The sequence below is a fragment of the Pan paniscus genome, chromosome 5 (assembly GCF_029289425.2).
Source record: "Pan paniscus chromosome 5, NHGRI_mPanPan1-v2.0_pri, whole genome shotgun sequence".
NCBI lineage: Eukaryota > Metazoa > Chordata > Mammalia > Primates > Hominidae > Pan > Pan paniscus.
This window is the reverse complement of record NC_073254.2, coordinates 86,083,004-86,098,379: the sequence shown is the minus strand read 5'-3', so window position 1 is coordinate 86,098,379 and position 15,376 is coordinate 86,083,004. Positions and strand designations below refer to the sequence as shown.

Sequence of the window (15,376 nt, the reverse complement as noted above, 5' to 3'; positions counted from 1 at the left end):
CTTAGTTTTTTAAAGTTGCTGAGTTGCTTTATTTTTTCTCTTTTGAAAATTGAAGAGCATACTTATCTGGAGATACCTTATTTTAGAGACAAGAATCTCACTTCACATTATAATTGCAGGTAAAAAAATATCAAAACATCAGTTCTTCAAGTCTCTTCTATTACCTGTGTAGAATATCTCCTTTTCTAATGTTTTTTCTTGCTTTTTTATTTTTATTTTTTAGTGCTTCAACTTTGTTTTTGGGTATCATGGAGCTTAAGGGTTATTAATGTCATTGAATCATTTATCTGTTTAAAAATGTAATTATTTTTTTCAACAGATATTTATGGAGTGTCTACTATTTGCAAATTCTATCCAAGGCATTGCTATTTGGCTATTTGTTCTTGTTTAGCATAAAAATCCAGCTTGATGAACTGATATCTAATATTAATTTCAGATACTAAATGCGTTCCTAAAGGTTTAATTGAGAAGATGGATATGACTACATCTGATAGGGAGACATGGCTGTTTCTATGTTGCCTGCTGAAATTATCTCTCAGGCTTGAAAAATATTCTTATTCAACAGCATAATGTTTAATTATTACATCTAAAACATAATGTATTTCTTTGGTGATAGTTTCCGATTAAATGTAAGTACATATACTCAGGTTTTTTTTCTCTACTATGGATTGAAATGTCTACCTTTATTTTAAGTACTGATGAATATATAGCTTCTGTGAGTTAATTACAGAGGGAAATTTGGCTAATGATTTTTAGAGATATAATTAGTCATTCCTTGTTGCCCACAAAGGAGTTAAATGGGTCACAACACAGATGAAACTGTTTCAATTAAGGGTCACATTGATTCTGAGTTCTGCTTTCCTTATGGCCTAAGAGGATGTCCACCATGGCATTTGGGAGTGAGAGTTTTATATTCCATATAATAGCTTAAAGCCTTTTGACGTAGGCAAATAGAATAAAACTTAACTTTTTTCAGTCCCCTTCAAGTGGATGTGAGTCCTCTGGGGAAGATTTTGACAACTGGGAAGAATTACCGTGAAAACAGAATATGCAAATTGGTTTAGGAACTTCTCTTTATGTTAAACAAAATTGAGGAATACTGAGTCCATTTGACATATGATATTACTTCTCCTAGAATCACCACACAGCGTTTTCAGGTTTGTATTGATAATCAAACTCACAAGACATAACATACTCTATTAATTTAATAGAGAGACACAGGGAGAAAATACAGTATACATCGCATCTGTGTTTAAATTTTTAAATAATCTTTATTGAATTTTAAATGGACATGCAATACAATTTTACCAATTTCAAATGTATGATTTATGAGTTTTGACAAGAGCATAAAGTCATACCACTATTGACACCATGATTTTGATATGGAACGTTTCTGTTACTTCCAAAACATTCTTTTGTGCTCTTTTTTTGATGCCCTTTCTACACCATGACCCTTCACAATCACTGCTCCGCCACTACATTTTTTCTTTATTAGACTACTCTCTAAATGAAATTAAACTGCATATACATTTTCGTGCCTGGATTCTTTTACTTAGCATAATGCTTTGGAGATTCATTAATGCGTCGCATGTGTCAATAGTTCACTCTTCTTAGGTGCTGAGTAATAATCCATTGTTCAGGTATACCACAATTTATGATCACTGCAGCAGTTGATAGCAATGTTCATTGTTTTCAATTTGTGATCATTACAAATGAAGTTGCCACATTTTGTTATGTTATTGTATGAAATTATATGTCTGTTATTATATCTTGTCTAGATACCTAGAAGTGGATACTTTTGGTTATAGGTAAAATGGAGTAAGCCACTGCAGCTTGTCTCTCCCACTGATTACAACTAAAAACAATGAGCAAAATACATAAAAGAACTACCTAAGGACTCTGAGAAGTAAGTAACAGCAGGCAGACTGGTGAAGGAAGCTAAAATTTGAAGAACAACAAAATGCTGGCAATAAGTTTCCTGGGTGGTTTCTTTTATTATTCCTTTATTCTCTGACAGAACAGCAGGCTAAATTAAGAAAATGCATGGCAGGTGTTAAGAAAACTTTGAAAAGGATTCTTTCTGGCCAGAGAGCTTGTGGAGAAAAGTCTCTGCCAGCCCTAGAGTGTGGGAATGGCCATTTTTTACTCTCTCTCTCTCTCTCTCTCTTTTTTCTGTGTGTGTGTGTGTGTGTGTGAGTGTGAGTGTGTGTGTGTGTTTTCTCTTTTTCTTTTCTGTCCTTGCCCTGAAGTAAGCATCAGTTATGGAATTAAACTGCAGCTGTGCAGTTTGAAAAATTTGAGCACCTAAAACTCTAAGAAAAACTTGTCTCTCCGAATACAGAAAATGGGATGCCTATTGTACTAAGAATGTGAGAGGAATTATTTCTAAGAAATTTTTTTCTTTTTATATATTTTTTTCGTAGATGCTTAATAGTTAATGTGGACCGTTTGTGTGGAAGCATGCAATGGTATGGAAAACTGAAACTCTGAAAGAAATCTGCATATATGGCCCATGATAACTGAGGTGGGGCCCTAGCAACTACATACTGGAGGTGGGGGAAGGGGGAAAGAAATACAAGAGGAAATATCCAAGGGAAATATCTGCCAGGGGATTACTAAATCTGTATGCAAACAGAGACAATTACTGGAATTTTTCTAAGGAGTGCATGGGATGAACGCGCCCAGAGAAGTACACAAAGACTTTGAGAATTAACTAGGATCTAAACCATCATTCAAGTCCCAGATCAAACTCTAAGTGGCACACGTGAAGGAAAAACAAACAGTATAGCAAAGGCTTTGAAACTAAACTGATACTAAAACTGTTATGAACAGAAGATGAGAGACAATTTGCAGACCAAATTTAATACTTGCTTGCTAAACCATAATAAAACAGAACTGAAATGAGCATTTTTAGGAGGATTTTAAGAGATTTTATGAGAATTTAGAGTCTCATACCATAATATTGAAAATGTTCTGGGCATGGCTGGGCGCGGTGGCTCATGCCTGTAATCCCAGCACTTTGGGAGGCCGAGGAGGACGGATCACGAGGTCAGGAGATTCAGACCATCCTAGCTAACGCGGTGAAACCCCGTCTCTACTAAAAATACACAAAAATTAGCCGGGCGCCTGCAGTCCCAGCTACTCGGGAGGCTGAGGCAGGAGAATGGCGTGAACCCGGGAGGCGGAGCTTGCAGTGAGCCGAGATCGCGCCACTGCCCTCTAAAAAAAAAAAAAGAAGAAGAAGGAAAACGTTCAGGGTCATAATGCAAACATTCTTGATATCTTGATATACCAAAAACCAGTGGGAAAAAAAATCAATCTCCTTCTTCGTTTTTTTTTTTGTTGTTGTTGTTTTTGAAAGGGGATCTCTCTATATCACCCAGGCTAGTCTCAAACTCCTGGGCTCAAGAGATCCTTTTACCTCAGCCTCCACTGCATCCAGCTTTACCATTTCTTAAGGAGAAAGATGATCCATGCTAGCCATGAGATAACCTAGTTGTTGTTATTAAGCAAAACTTTTAAAGCAACCACCATAACAATGCTTGATAAAATAATTGTTAATATACTTGAATTAAAAAAATAGAAATTCACAGTAGGTAAAAATAAACTATATAAAAGCAAATATAATTTTTGAAACTAAAAACTAAGATATGAAAAAATTTTTAAAAAGATGGTTTAGTAGCTGGTTGGTGATAAAAGAAGTACGAGTCAGTGAAGTTGGAAACAGATCAACTGAAATGATCCTATCTGAAGAAGATAAAAACTAAATAAAATCGCCACTTCTCAGGGCCTATGCGACAATATCCAAAGGTCTAACTTCCATGTCATTGTAGTCTCTGAATGATTGGTACAGCAAAGATTTTCAAAGAAATAATTATGGAAAACTTCTCAAATTTGGTAAAATTAGTTGTACAGATTTAAGAGACTCAGTGAATTTCAAACAAGATAAACTCAAAATAAACCATGACTAGACACACCATTAAAATATTGTCCAAAACCGAGAAACAGGAATGCTTTTACACTGTTGGTGGGAATGTAAATTAGTCCAACCATTGCGGAAGACAGTGTGGCGATTCCTTAAGGAGCTAGAACCAGAAATACCATTTGACCCAGCAATCCCATTACTGGGTATATACCCAAAGGATTATAAATCATTCTACTATAAAGACACATGCACATGTATGTTTATTGCAGCACTGTTCACAATAGCAAAGACTTGGAACAAAACCAAAGGTAAAGAAAATCTTAAGGCTTTCAGACAACAGTGATACATATTGGGGAACAACAATTCAATTGACTTGGAGAATTGTACATTAGTAACCCTGAAGCCAGAGGACAGTAGAATAATATTTAAAATTCTGAAAGAAATGGACTGCCAACTAGCAGTTCTATATCCAGCAAAAATATATTTTACACATAAGAGTGAAATAAAGATTTTATCTCATGGAGAATAATTGAGAGGATTCATCACCAATAGATCTGTTCTGAAAGAAATGCTACAGGAGGTTTTTTAGGCTGAAAGACATTTATAACAGAAAAACAAAAAAACATGAAACTTTAGAAATTAATGAATTCTGCATGTAAATTATAAAATACATTTACAACAATTTCTAAAAGCTCTAGGATACTATTGGGTTGTCTTGTAAGTGAATGTTTATGGAAGAAACTACTAAACTGCTTTCTGAAACTTATGTACCATTTTACATTTTCTCCAGGAGTCTATAAGTTCCAGTTGCTCCGGATCCTTGTCCAACAATGGTTTTGTTAGTTTGTTTTAGCCAATCAAATTGGTATGTAGTGCATGTACAACCTGTCAGTCTTATGAACATCTCCAAAAGTTACCACATAACACTGATGTTTGTCTCTTCATTAACACAGGGCTCATATAGCTGCCGAAGGACGAGGCTCCTACAGGTCACTTGGACACAGGTTAAGAAGGAACTTCACTTTTTATCAGTTTTTTCTGTCATTGTAGTCAAGTAAGTTCAATGCTAACACACAATTTCTCCCATCATGATGTGGTTTTGCCAGGAGCGTCAGGCCACGCCTTTAATCCCAGGGCTTTGAAAGGCCAAGGTGGGAAGATCGCCTGAGCCCAGGAGCTCAAGACCAGCCTGAGCAACATACAAACATTCCATCTCTACCAAAACAAAAACCAAAAATAACTCAAATTAGCCGGGCATGTGATACATACCTGTGGTCCCAGCTATTTGAATGGCTGAAGTGGGAGGATTCCTGAGCCCAGGAGGTCGAAGCTACAGTGAGCCATGATTGTGCCACTACACTCCAGCCTGGGCTACAGAGTGAGGCCCTATTAAAAAAAATGTGGTTTCACTTATCAGAAGTTTTTAAATTACAAAGCAAGTAGTACACAATTTCTCACAGTCATCTTATTTCAATAGTTCCTGAAGGATAAGACATCCAAACAACATTATTCCAGGTTCTGTTGTTATCTCTTATTTATGCTAACTAGTCTATTTATCTGTTTAACTTCATCTGCTCTTAACTTTTTATGTAGGTATTCTTGGGCTTTTATTTAAGATACAATGAAGATATCTCAAAATTTTTGATTATTCACACTTTAGGACTAATTTTGCTTGCTCTACTGCTAAGGCAATACCTTTTAGAATATCCTACCAAATAACCTGTGAATTGTTAAGTTTTCCATTCTTGCTAGTAGAAACATGAACAGCACCTGGCCATTTTAGAGCCTTCGGTGTTCTTTCCCTGCTCTTTTCGTTATAGGTGGTGGTGGTGGTAGTTATTTCCATGGCTTCACACAGTCTCTTGACACATATGTGGTCATCAGTACTCAGCTAAAGATTTTAGCAGAAACCTCTGATGACTGGCTATCCAAAGCTTCTTCTCTGTGTGGCAGCTTCCTCTCTGATACTCTTCCCTGTGAACTCAAGACACCTCAGTCTGTCTTGGCTCTGAGCTCTATCTCTTCAAAATGTGGAGTCTATCAGCCTCTGACTGGGTTCACTCTTCCTTCTCTTTGCCCTGGAAACTGTCTTTCGGTGATGTGAGGCAATTTGGGGACCCATCTTCTTTTTTATCTTTTCTCAAGAATCACCTTTTTTTTGCCTGATGGCCTATTGCCTGAAACCATTGTTTTATACACTGTGTCCATCTCGTTTTGTTTTTATTTCAAAAGTAAGTGTAAGTTTAATCGTTGTTATTCTACCTTGTCTGGGAAACTTGATCATTTATTTCTATATGTGTTTATTAACAGCCTGACAGTAAAGAAGATTAATAAGGACACTTAGGCATAAATATTTAAGTAAAGGAGAATTTCCTGTTTGGGAAGGCACTCACTTACACACATTCAGAAAAAGGGAGAGAGAGATATTTAGATAAACAAGCAAGAGATATATTTAGAAAACTATGACATCAGTTTCAGCTGGGGCTTGAAAACAATTGATGCTGCATTCCAATTATGCCACTTTGCTGGAATTGCAAAACGTTAATGACAGAAAACCTGCCAACCAACATCTACACTTCAAAGGAGCTTGAAAAGGCTAAGAAAAGAAGCATAGGCGGAGTGCATAATTTTTTCATTGACCTGTGAGCTTTACTACTTTAAGAGGGTAATGGTTTGTTGTTCCTGCTCTTCATCATACACTTAGTAGAAGGTACTTGAGCAGAATCACTTAGAGAGCTTGAAATTTGTCACTTGATGTAGACCTGTGTGTGTGTTCACCTTACAAACCTTAGAGCAAAAGATTTGCAAAGCTAGCTGCTGAGGGGTGAGCCAAATTTGAGATGGCTGGATTCACCATCTTGTACTTTCAGATTTTGTTAAACAAACATTTTGTCTGTTTCCTCTGAATTTGATATGAGTTACAGCTGATAGAGAGTCAGGATAAGATTTTCTCAAATTCCTTTTAAGAGAGCATACTTCACCAGAGAAAAGCTAGAGTTATGTTCAGATGCAGAAGTGCAAGTAAATTAGAAAGCAATGAGTCAGGATGACAACCATAGGAAATTGAAGGTAAAAGGTTCCCAAGTGTCAGCTGATTTTCTGAAGAACACATAATAGCAGTCATAGAAGAGCATAAAAATTATACTGATTACAAGTCCATAGAGTATGATGTCTGCCTATAACACTACCTGTTAACTCAGCACTTGAGTGCCTATTTGCCTCCTCAAGTTCACTGTGCTCCAACTTTGGAGTGTTCAGAATCAAAGTTGGTGGAAGAAAAATAGAAAGACAAAAAACTAAAATAGAATAAATATACAACACCCCTTTCTTAAATGCGGGCTGGCTTCTAGTCTTCTGTCATGTGAGCTGAAGGTGGACTGGTTCAAGAAGGATGGAGAGGAAGCCACGACACTAAACCATTCAAAGTTTTCACTAATACATTGGGTTGGATATTTTAATTCCTCATTAGAGGAATCTGAATTATTTTAAAATTACTAAAAATATATGGAACTTACCAGTGTTATATTTTTAGTAGAAGAAAGTAATAATAAATTAAGCTGAATTTTTTAAAAATAAAAAACAATCCTTGAGGATTATGTCTTATAGGTTATCCTGGTTCACTAAAATACTTTTCCATACACATATAAACACATACACAAAGACAGGGAGACAGAGCTTGGTCTTATAAATTTGAGTCTATATTATATATGACCTTGTCTGCCTGACTCACTGAATATGGCACAATTTATTAACAGTAACTCCAGTTGATGAATCATGATTTTGACCTTTTTCTCCTATTGTTTTATATCTATGCTTTTTTCCCCCTGGAAGATTTATTTTTTTCTTATTTATCTGGATTCCCGTTTTCTGTGGTATGAGCAATGTTTTCTCTGTTGGGAAAACTGTGGAAAAACCAGTGGCAAATGGTGAATGTGGCACTAGTGATGGTCAAGGGAGTGTCAGTGTCTTAGGCCTGTGTTTAATAGGAAGCCACACTTGCCACCAAGTACCCTGTGAAATATAGCAATTAGCAGCAGATTCAAGGGGAGTTAATTATTCAACAATACCAGTAGAGGCTACTTGGCAACAAGGTTTAATGTGAATGATTAATGATGCTTAGCATCCCAAAGCTGTAGGACTAAATATGTAGATCAAGGGAAGAGTACACAAATGTTTTAGACACTTCATCAATTTTCTAATTTTTGTCTTGACTTGTCCAGTGACTACATCTACTAATAAGTTATAAATGCTACAGACCCATCTCTAGCTTCTAAATCAATGATCACAGAGAAGACAGCATCTCAGAAAAGCTTGTGTAACCTGCCATGAGCACCCGCATCTTAGTTAACATGTCCCAGTAATACTGAACCTGCCTTCTTTATATCTTGGTTCCTCCAAGTTAGATCTTGGAACAATCCACCCACGGAAAAGTTTGCATCTGTAGGTTTAACCATTTCTAAGGAGGAATGGCTCTGCAATGGCTCTTGGGCTCTCAGTAGTGTGTAGCAGAAAGAATTTGCCAGAAGACTCATCTCTAGTATGCAGAACTCAGCACATACCACTGGTGGGTTTACTATATGGAGGACAGGAGCACTCAATGACTAGGTAAACCACACAGCAGTACAACTAGAAAGAAAATAGGTATGTCCATATGCTTATGCCAATCTTGCCATCTTCACTATTCATTCTTAGGAATATATGAATAATGGGGCTAAGAGAAGGATAGAACTATACTTTCCAATATTTCTGAATATGTTAAAGTGATGGATATTCTAATTTAATAGACAGATAAAAATAAGAAAGAATGGGACTGATGTTCTCTACTGTCAGTTTTCTCAGATTCTACCAAATATTATCCTTGTTTTTCTCACAATTCCAAATTGCTGAAGTTTGTATATTCACCAGGTAATGAACGGTGTTTGTCCATTAACTGTAGATATGATTGAGCATTCAGAATGCTTTTGCCTCTTGGGATAGAGATCCTTAATCCTCAGTGGGTTTCTCTTCTCTTTGCTTGCATTTCTGTGGTAAAAATTCCAGAAGGTAAAAAGAAATTTCTTTTTACTCCCATAGCCTTTTTGTAATGTTGGAACACTTTAAACCTCAGATTATAGATAGATAGATAGATAGATAGATAGATAGATAGATAGATAGATAGATAGATAGACAGATATAGGTAGATAGACTAGAAGGATAAATCTGCAGTGCTATGGTCTTCATGTTTGTGTCCTCCCAAAATTCATATGTTGAAACCTAATCACCATTGCAATGGTATTAGAGGGTGGGGCCTTTTTGGAGATGATGAAGTCATAAAAGGCAGATACCTCATAAGTGGGATTAGTGCCCTTATAAAAGAGGCCCAAGGGACCTGAGCTAATTTGCTCCTGCCATCATGTGAGGGTACAGCTAGGAGACTCCGTCTATGAACAAGAATGTGAGGCCTCACTAGATAGCAAATCTGCTGGTGCCTTGATCTTGGACCTCCCAGTATCCAGAACTATGAGAAATAAATATCTGTTATTAATAAGCTAACAAGTTTATCATATTTTGTTACAGCAGCTGAAAGGAACTAAGACATGAAGTCAGGCTATTAATGTCTTATTTGAACCCAAGCAATCTTCAAGAATTTAAGGATATTTATATATGTTGACTAATTTGTAATTCACCCACCAGGAAACCAAGGTTATATCATAGAGGGATGGAATAGTTAATATTGATGGGGATTGAAATTTCCACATATCATTTACCTTTGTTACCCAAATTGAACATAATATGATATTAAACTGAACACTGTATAAAATCATGCATTGTTGTGATATTATATGCATATTGGTTTCCATCTACAGTTTCTGGATCATAACTCCCATAGCCTTTTTATAATGTTGGAACACTTTAGACCTCAGAAGCATGCCTCAGAAAACAGTCTCTCTCTCTCTCTCTCTCTCTGACCTTCTCCTGCATTCCTGTTCACTTTTGTTTTTGTTTTTGCTTTACTTCTCAAGGTGAGAGTCTCCCCCAACATTTTTGTCTTGCACCTGGCTGTAAAGAAATTCCCTGACCTACCTTATCTGATTGAAGGTCATAAGACCCCCATTTCATAAGGCATCCTGCTCCATACCTGAGAGGAAGGAACGCTGCATGAAGAGACCAAGAATAGTATCAACAGACATGCCTCACTGGGTCCCCCATCAGTCTGTCAGTATTAAATCAGACATACCCCTTTGTCCAATCACATTTTGACATGATTTTCCATGAATTGATCATGGCTATCCAATGAACTCTTCATAAAAGGCCCAAGAGGACATGGCTCAGGGAGCTTCTGGGATAGCTGAACATGTGCAGGTTCCTGGAGGAAGGCATGCCTGGGGCGGGCATGGAAGCTCCACAACCTTTCCTGTATACCTCACACTATGCATCTCTTCATCTGTATCCTTTTTCACTTTATCCTTTTAAATAAACTGGTCAATGTAACTAAAAGTTTCTCTGGGTTCTGTGAACTGCTCTTTCAAAGTAATTGAACCTACAGAGGGAGTCGTGGGATTTCCCAGTAAGCCAATTGGTCAGAAGTGGAGATAAAACCACCTAGGCCTTGTGACTGGCATCAGAAGTTGGTTGGGGGGGGGGCAGTCTTGTGGAACTGACTTCCTCAACCTTCCAGGTTGGATGCTATCTCCCAGTAGATAATAACAGAATTGAGTTGGATTGAAGGACACACAACTGGTGTTGGCAATAGAAATCATTGCTCATTTATTGGTGGGAAAAAAGTCTTCACGTATTTGGTCACAGAAGTCTGTGTTGATTGTTGTGGTGTTGGAACAGAGGAAAAACAGTTTGTTTTTATTTTCACTCAATTGCATGAGGTAATAATTGATTTTTAATCTGTATCCCCTAAACATGTTACAACTGCACATCAAAATGATCCTGAAGTGTTCTTTTAATAATAGTGACTTCTAAAAAACAGCATTATTGAAATATAATTAAATTAACATGCAATAATATATGCCCTTTTGAAGTATATATGCCCTTTTGAAGTGTATATGCCCTTTTGAAGTGTATTACCACTATTTAATTTCAATGTACTTTCATCACCCCCAAGAGAAAACCAACATGCATTAGCAGTCGCTACTCATTCCCATCTCCCCAGAGCACCTCCCATCCGGGAGGTGGGGGGGCGCCTCTGCCAGGCCACCCCTTCTGGGAAGTGAGAAGCCCCTCTGCCTGGCCGCCACCCCGTCTGGGAGGTGTACCCAACAGCTCATTGAGAATGGGCCATGATGACGATGGCGGTTTTGTCGACTAGAAAAGGGGGGAAATGTGGGGAAAAGATACAGAAATCAGATTGTTGCTGTGTCTGTGCAGAAAGAAGTAGACATAGGAGACTCCATTTTGTTCTGTACCAAGAAAAATTCTTCTGCCTTGGGATGCTGTTGATCTATGACCTTACCCCCAACCCGGTGCTCTCTGAAACATGTGCTGTGTCCACTCAGGGTTAAATGGATTAAGGGCGGTGCAAGATGTGCTTTGTTAAACAGATGCTTGAAGGCAGCATGCTCGTTAAGAGTCATCACCACTCCCTAATCTCAAGTACCCAGGGACACAAACACTGGGGAAGGCTGCAGGGTCCTCTGCCTAGGAAAACCAGAGACCTGTGTTCACTTGTTTATCTGCTGACCTTCCCTCCACTATTGTCCTATGACACTGCCAAATCCCCCTCTGCCAGAAACACCCAAGAATGATCAATAAAAAATAAATAAATAAATAAATAAATAAGAGATTAACCAGTTTCTAGCAAAAAAAAATAATAAAAAAATAAAAAAATAAAAGTATTAAGATGAACTTCAATTATAAAATCTTAAAAAAAAAAAGAAAAAGAAATTGGGTATATGTACCATACTTAAAAGAGTAACTCCATTATTCTTTGGCTGTGACTTTGTGCTAGCAATATGCCTATTGCTATTCTCTCCATCAGCTGTCACTGTCAACATGCTTCTCTGTCCTTCCTTTCCCTCTGTTTTATGAATTATTTCTCTAATGCCTTCTGATATGACATAATATGACAAAATACAATGTGACATGGTATTATATAAGATAATCTTTATTTAATTAAAATGTTCAATTAGGTCTGATTCTTATTTGAAATATTCCAATGACTTCTCATTGCCTGAATTATAAATTCCAAACCATCTATTCCATTATAGAAGACCCAAATATACCCTGTTAGTCAGAATTATTCTTTTTTGAAACTCTCAGCAAAAAAGATCAACTGTAGTTTGATCTTTGTAGATCAACTGTAATTTGAGGCTGCATGTTATTGATGCTGAAAGTTAGGGCTTTGAAAGCTCATGTTTTGCCTCCAAACCCCATTGTTATTCCTTTTTAGGTGTGTAAACATTTCCTAGTAATGTCACTTTTATGAGTCTAATTTTGTTCATCTACAAAATGGAATAAATCATACTACTTTGACAAGATTATTAAAAAGGTTTAATTAGATAATGCATTTATTTAGCAAAGAATGAGTGACATAAGATGCTAATATCTGGTAGGAGCACATTTATAATTGGTAAGTACTAATATGAGTAACTCTTAATATTGTCATTCTTATCATACAATGCTGATGATGAAATTTCAAGTAGCATTCAGTACTTTGTGATATATGCACGTCTCCCTTTCTATACTGTGAGTTGAGAGAAAACATGTACCATTCCCAGGAAATGCTTATCTGTATCAATTAGAATAGTGCCTGGGGCAGATGATGTGCTCAGCAAATAAAAGTTGAATAAATGGATAAGATTAATATCTACTTATTTCAGTGTATACACAAGTATTTTACGAAAATATTTGAGAGGTATTTAAAACAATATAAATAACTCGTCAATAACTGAACCTCTTGAATGTATTTATTTGAGCTTATAAATTATCCAGATTTCATTTTGATAAGTTCTCCTTTCTAAAATATTAAGACTAGACAGTCGCGGGTTAGACTCTGGACCCGGCCGGTGGTATGGCTGAGCCGACTAGTGATTTCGCGACTCCTATCGGGTGGCGTGCGTCTCCCGGGCTGACTCCCACGTTAGGGCCCCTGACCGACACTGCCCCGCCGCGGGACAGCTGGATGTTCTGGGCAATTCTGCCGCCACCACCACCACCGCTTACGTCCTCGCTTCCCGCAGCCGGGTCAAAGCCTTCCTCTGAGTCGCAGCCCCCCATAGAGGCCCAGTCTCTCCCCGGGGCTCCACCCCGCTTCGACGCCCAGTCCCCCCTTGATTCTCAGCCTCAACCCAGCGGCCAGCCTTGGAATTTCCATGCTTCCACATCGTGGTATTGGAGACAGTCTTCTGATAGGTTTCCTCGGCATCAGAAGTCCTTCAACCCTTCAGTTAAAAATTCTTATTATCCACGAAAGTATGATGAAAAATTCACAGACTTCAGCTTACCTCCCAGTAGAAAACAGAAAAAAAAGGAAAGAAAGGAACCAGTTTTTCACTTTTTTTGTGATACCTGTGATCGTGGTTTTAAAAATCAAGAAAAGTATGACAAACACGTCTGAACATACAAAATGCCCTGAAGTAGATTGCTCTTTTACTGCACTCGAGAAGACTGTCCAGTTCCATTGGAGAAATATGCATGCTCCTGGCATGAAGAAGATCAAGTTAGACACTCCAGAGGAAATTGCACAGTGGAGGGAAGAAAGAAGGAAAAACTAGCCAACTCTGGCCAATATTGAAAGGAAGAAGAAGTTAAAACTTGAAAAGGAGAAGAGAGGAGCAGTATTGACAACAACACAATATGGCAAGATGAAGGGGATGTCCAGACATTCACAAATGGCAAAGATCAGAAGTCCTGGCGAGAATCACAAATGGAAAAACGACAATTCTAGACAGAGAGCAGTCACTGGATCAGGCAATCACTTGTGTGATTTGAAGCCAGAAGGTCCACCTGAGGCAAATGCAGATCCTCCTGGTGTTTTGATAAACAGTGATTCTGAGTCTGATAAGGAGGAGAAACCACAACATTCTGTGATACCCAAGGAAGTGACACCAGCCCTATGCTCACTAATGAGTAGCTATGGCAGTCTTTCAGGTTCAGAGAGTGAGCCAGAAGAAACTCCTATCAAGACTGAAGCAGATGTTTTGGCAGAAAACCAGGTTCTTGATAGCAGTGCTCCTAAGAGTCCAAGTCAAGATGTTAAAGCAACTGTTAGAAATTTTTCAGAAGCCAAGAGTGAGAACCGAAAAAAAAGTTTTGAAAAGACAAACCCTAAGAGAAAAAAAGATTATTACAACTATCAAACGTTATTCGAACCAAGAACACACCATCCATATCTCTTGGAAATGCTTCTAGCTCCGGACATACGACACGAAAGAAATGTGATTTTGCAGTGTGTTCGGTACATCATCAAAAAAGACTTTTTTGGACTGGATACTAATTCTGTGAAAAGTAAAGATGTATAGGCGTCTGGTGTTTCAGCATACATAACTGAAGCATGTGAAACAGTATCATCCTCATTAGTAGAGGAAAACCAAAACCCTTTTTTCCCTCAAAACTGGATTTGTAATTAAACTGTAAGCCTCGTAGGATGTATGTTGGAATTTTAAGTCTTTCCTTTGGTTCTATGCAAATAAATACATAACTGATTTTTTAAGACTGTGTCTGTATTGTTGGGATTGAATCTAGTATTTGCTGGGAGAATTTTTTCTTTGTATTTATTTTAATGTATTGTTCTCATGTAAAAATGACTGATGTTGTGTCAGTTAAGAATTGAAGATAGGTTTAGCAGTAAAGAAGAAAGCTTTTAAAAGGATTGATTCAGCTAAGCAAAGTTGGGCAGAGAAATACAGCCATTTTGTTTTTAATGCAGAAAAGGAAGATGTTCTGTAGCAAGGGGGAATATTTTAAAAATAAACCAGATCAAATTAATACAATCAGAAGGTTTCGAAATGTAAATATTCCTTATTTAAGACATGTTTACATTCACCTACTAGCATGACTTACATAGCTCAAATATTGAATGCTTAAAATATTAATACAGATGGGGCCTCTGTTTATGTTTAGATACAATTGAAGTACTTAATTGAAGCTTTTTAAAAATTGTAAAGTAAATGAAAGCTAGTGAGATCTTTTTGTCTTCTATAATACCAGGGAATTTGAGCTTGTGTTCTAGTCATTGTACTAGCTGTAGCTATTGGTCTGCCCTTTTGACATACAGCTAAAAGGGACTAAATTTTTAAAAAATTAGTCTGTTACAGTTGAAGATTAACTTTTCTTAACATTGTGATTATTGAAATTCATGAATCTTGCTGTCAAGGAAGAAAGGTAAGAAAGCTGATAGCTCCTCCATGTTGGTAAAATCCTCTCCAGAATCTTGGAACACCTGGCATGTGACCCTAGTGACGTCACAGACCTGAGATGAAGATTCATGTTTAGCTGGTGTTTTCCAGCCTTGTACCCACC

The 15,376-nt window shown here is 37.4% G+C and overlaps 1 pseudogene; it reads left to right on the top strand.

Annotated features, from left to right (window-relative positions):
* The first annotated feature begins 12,920 nt into the window (after nucleotides 1-12,920).
* LOC117980817 (FMR1-interacting protein NUFIP1-like) lies at nucleotides 12,921-14,918 on the top strand (annotated as a pseudogene).
* The last annotated feature ends 458 nt before the right edge of the window (nucleotides 14,919-15,376 follow it).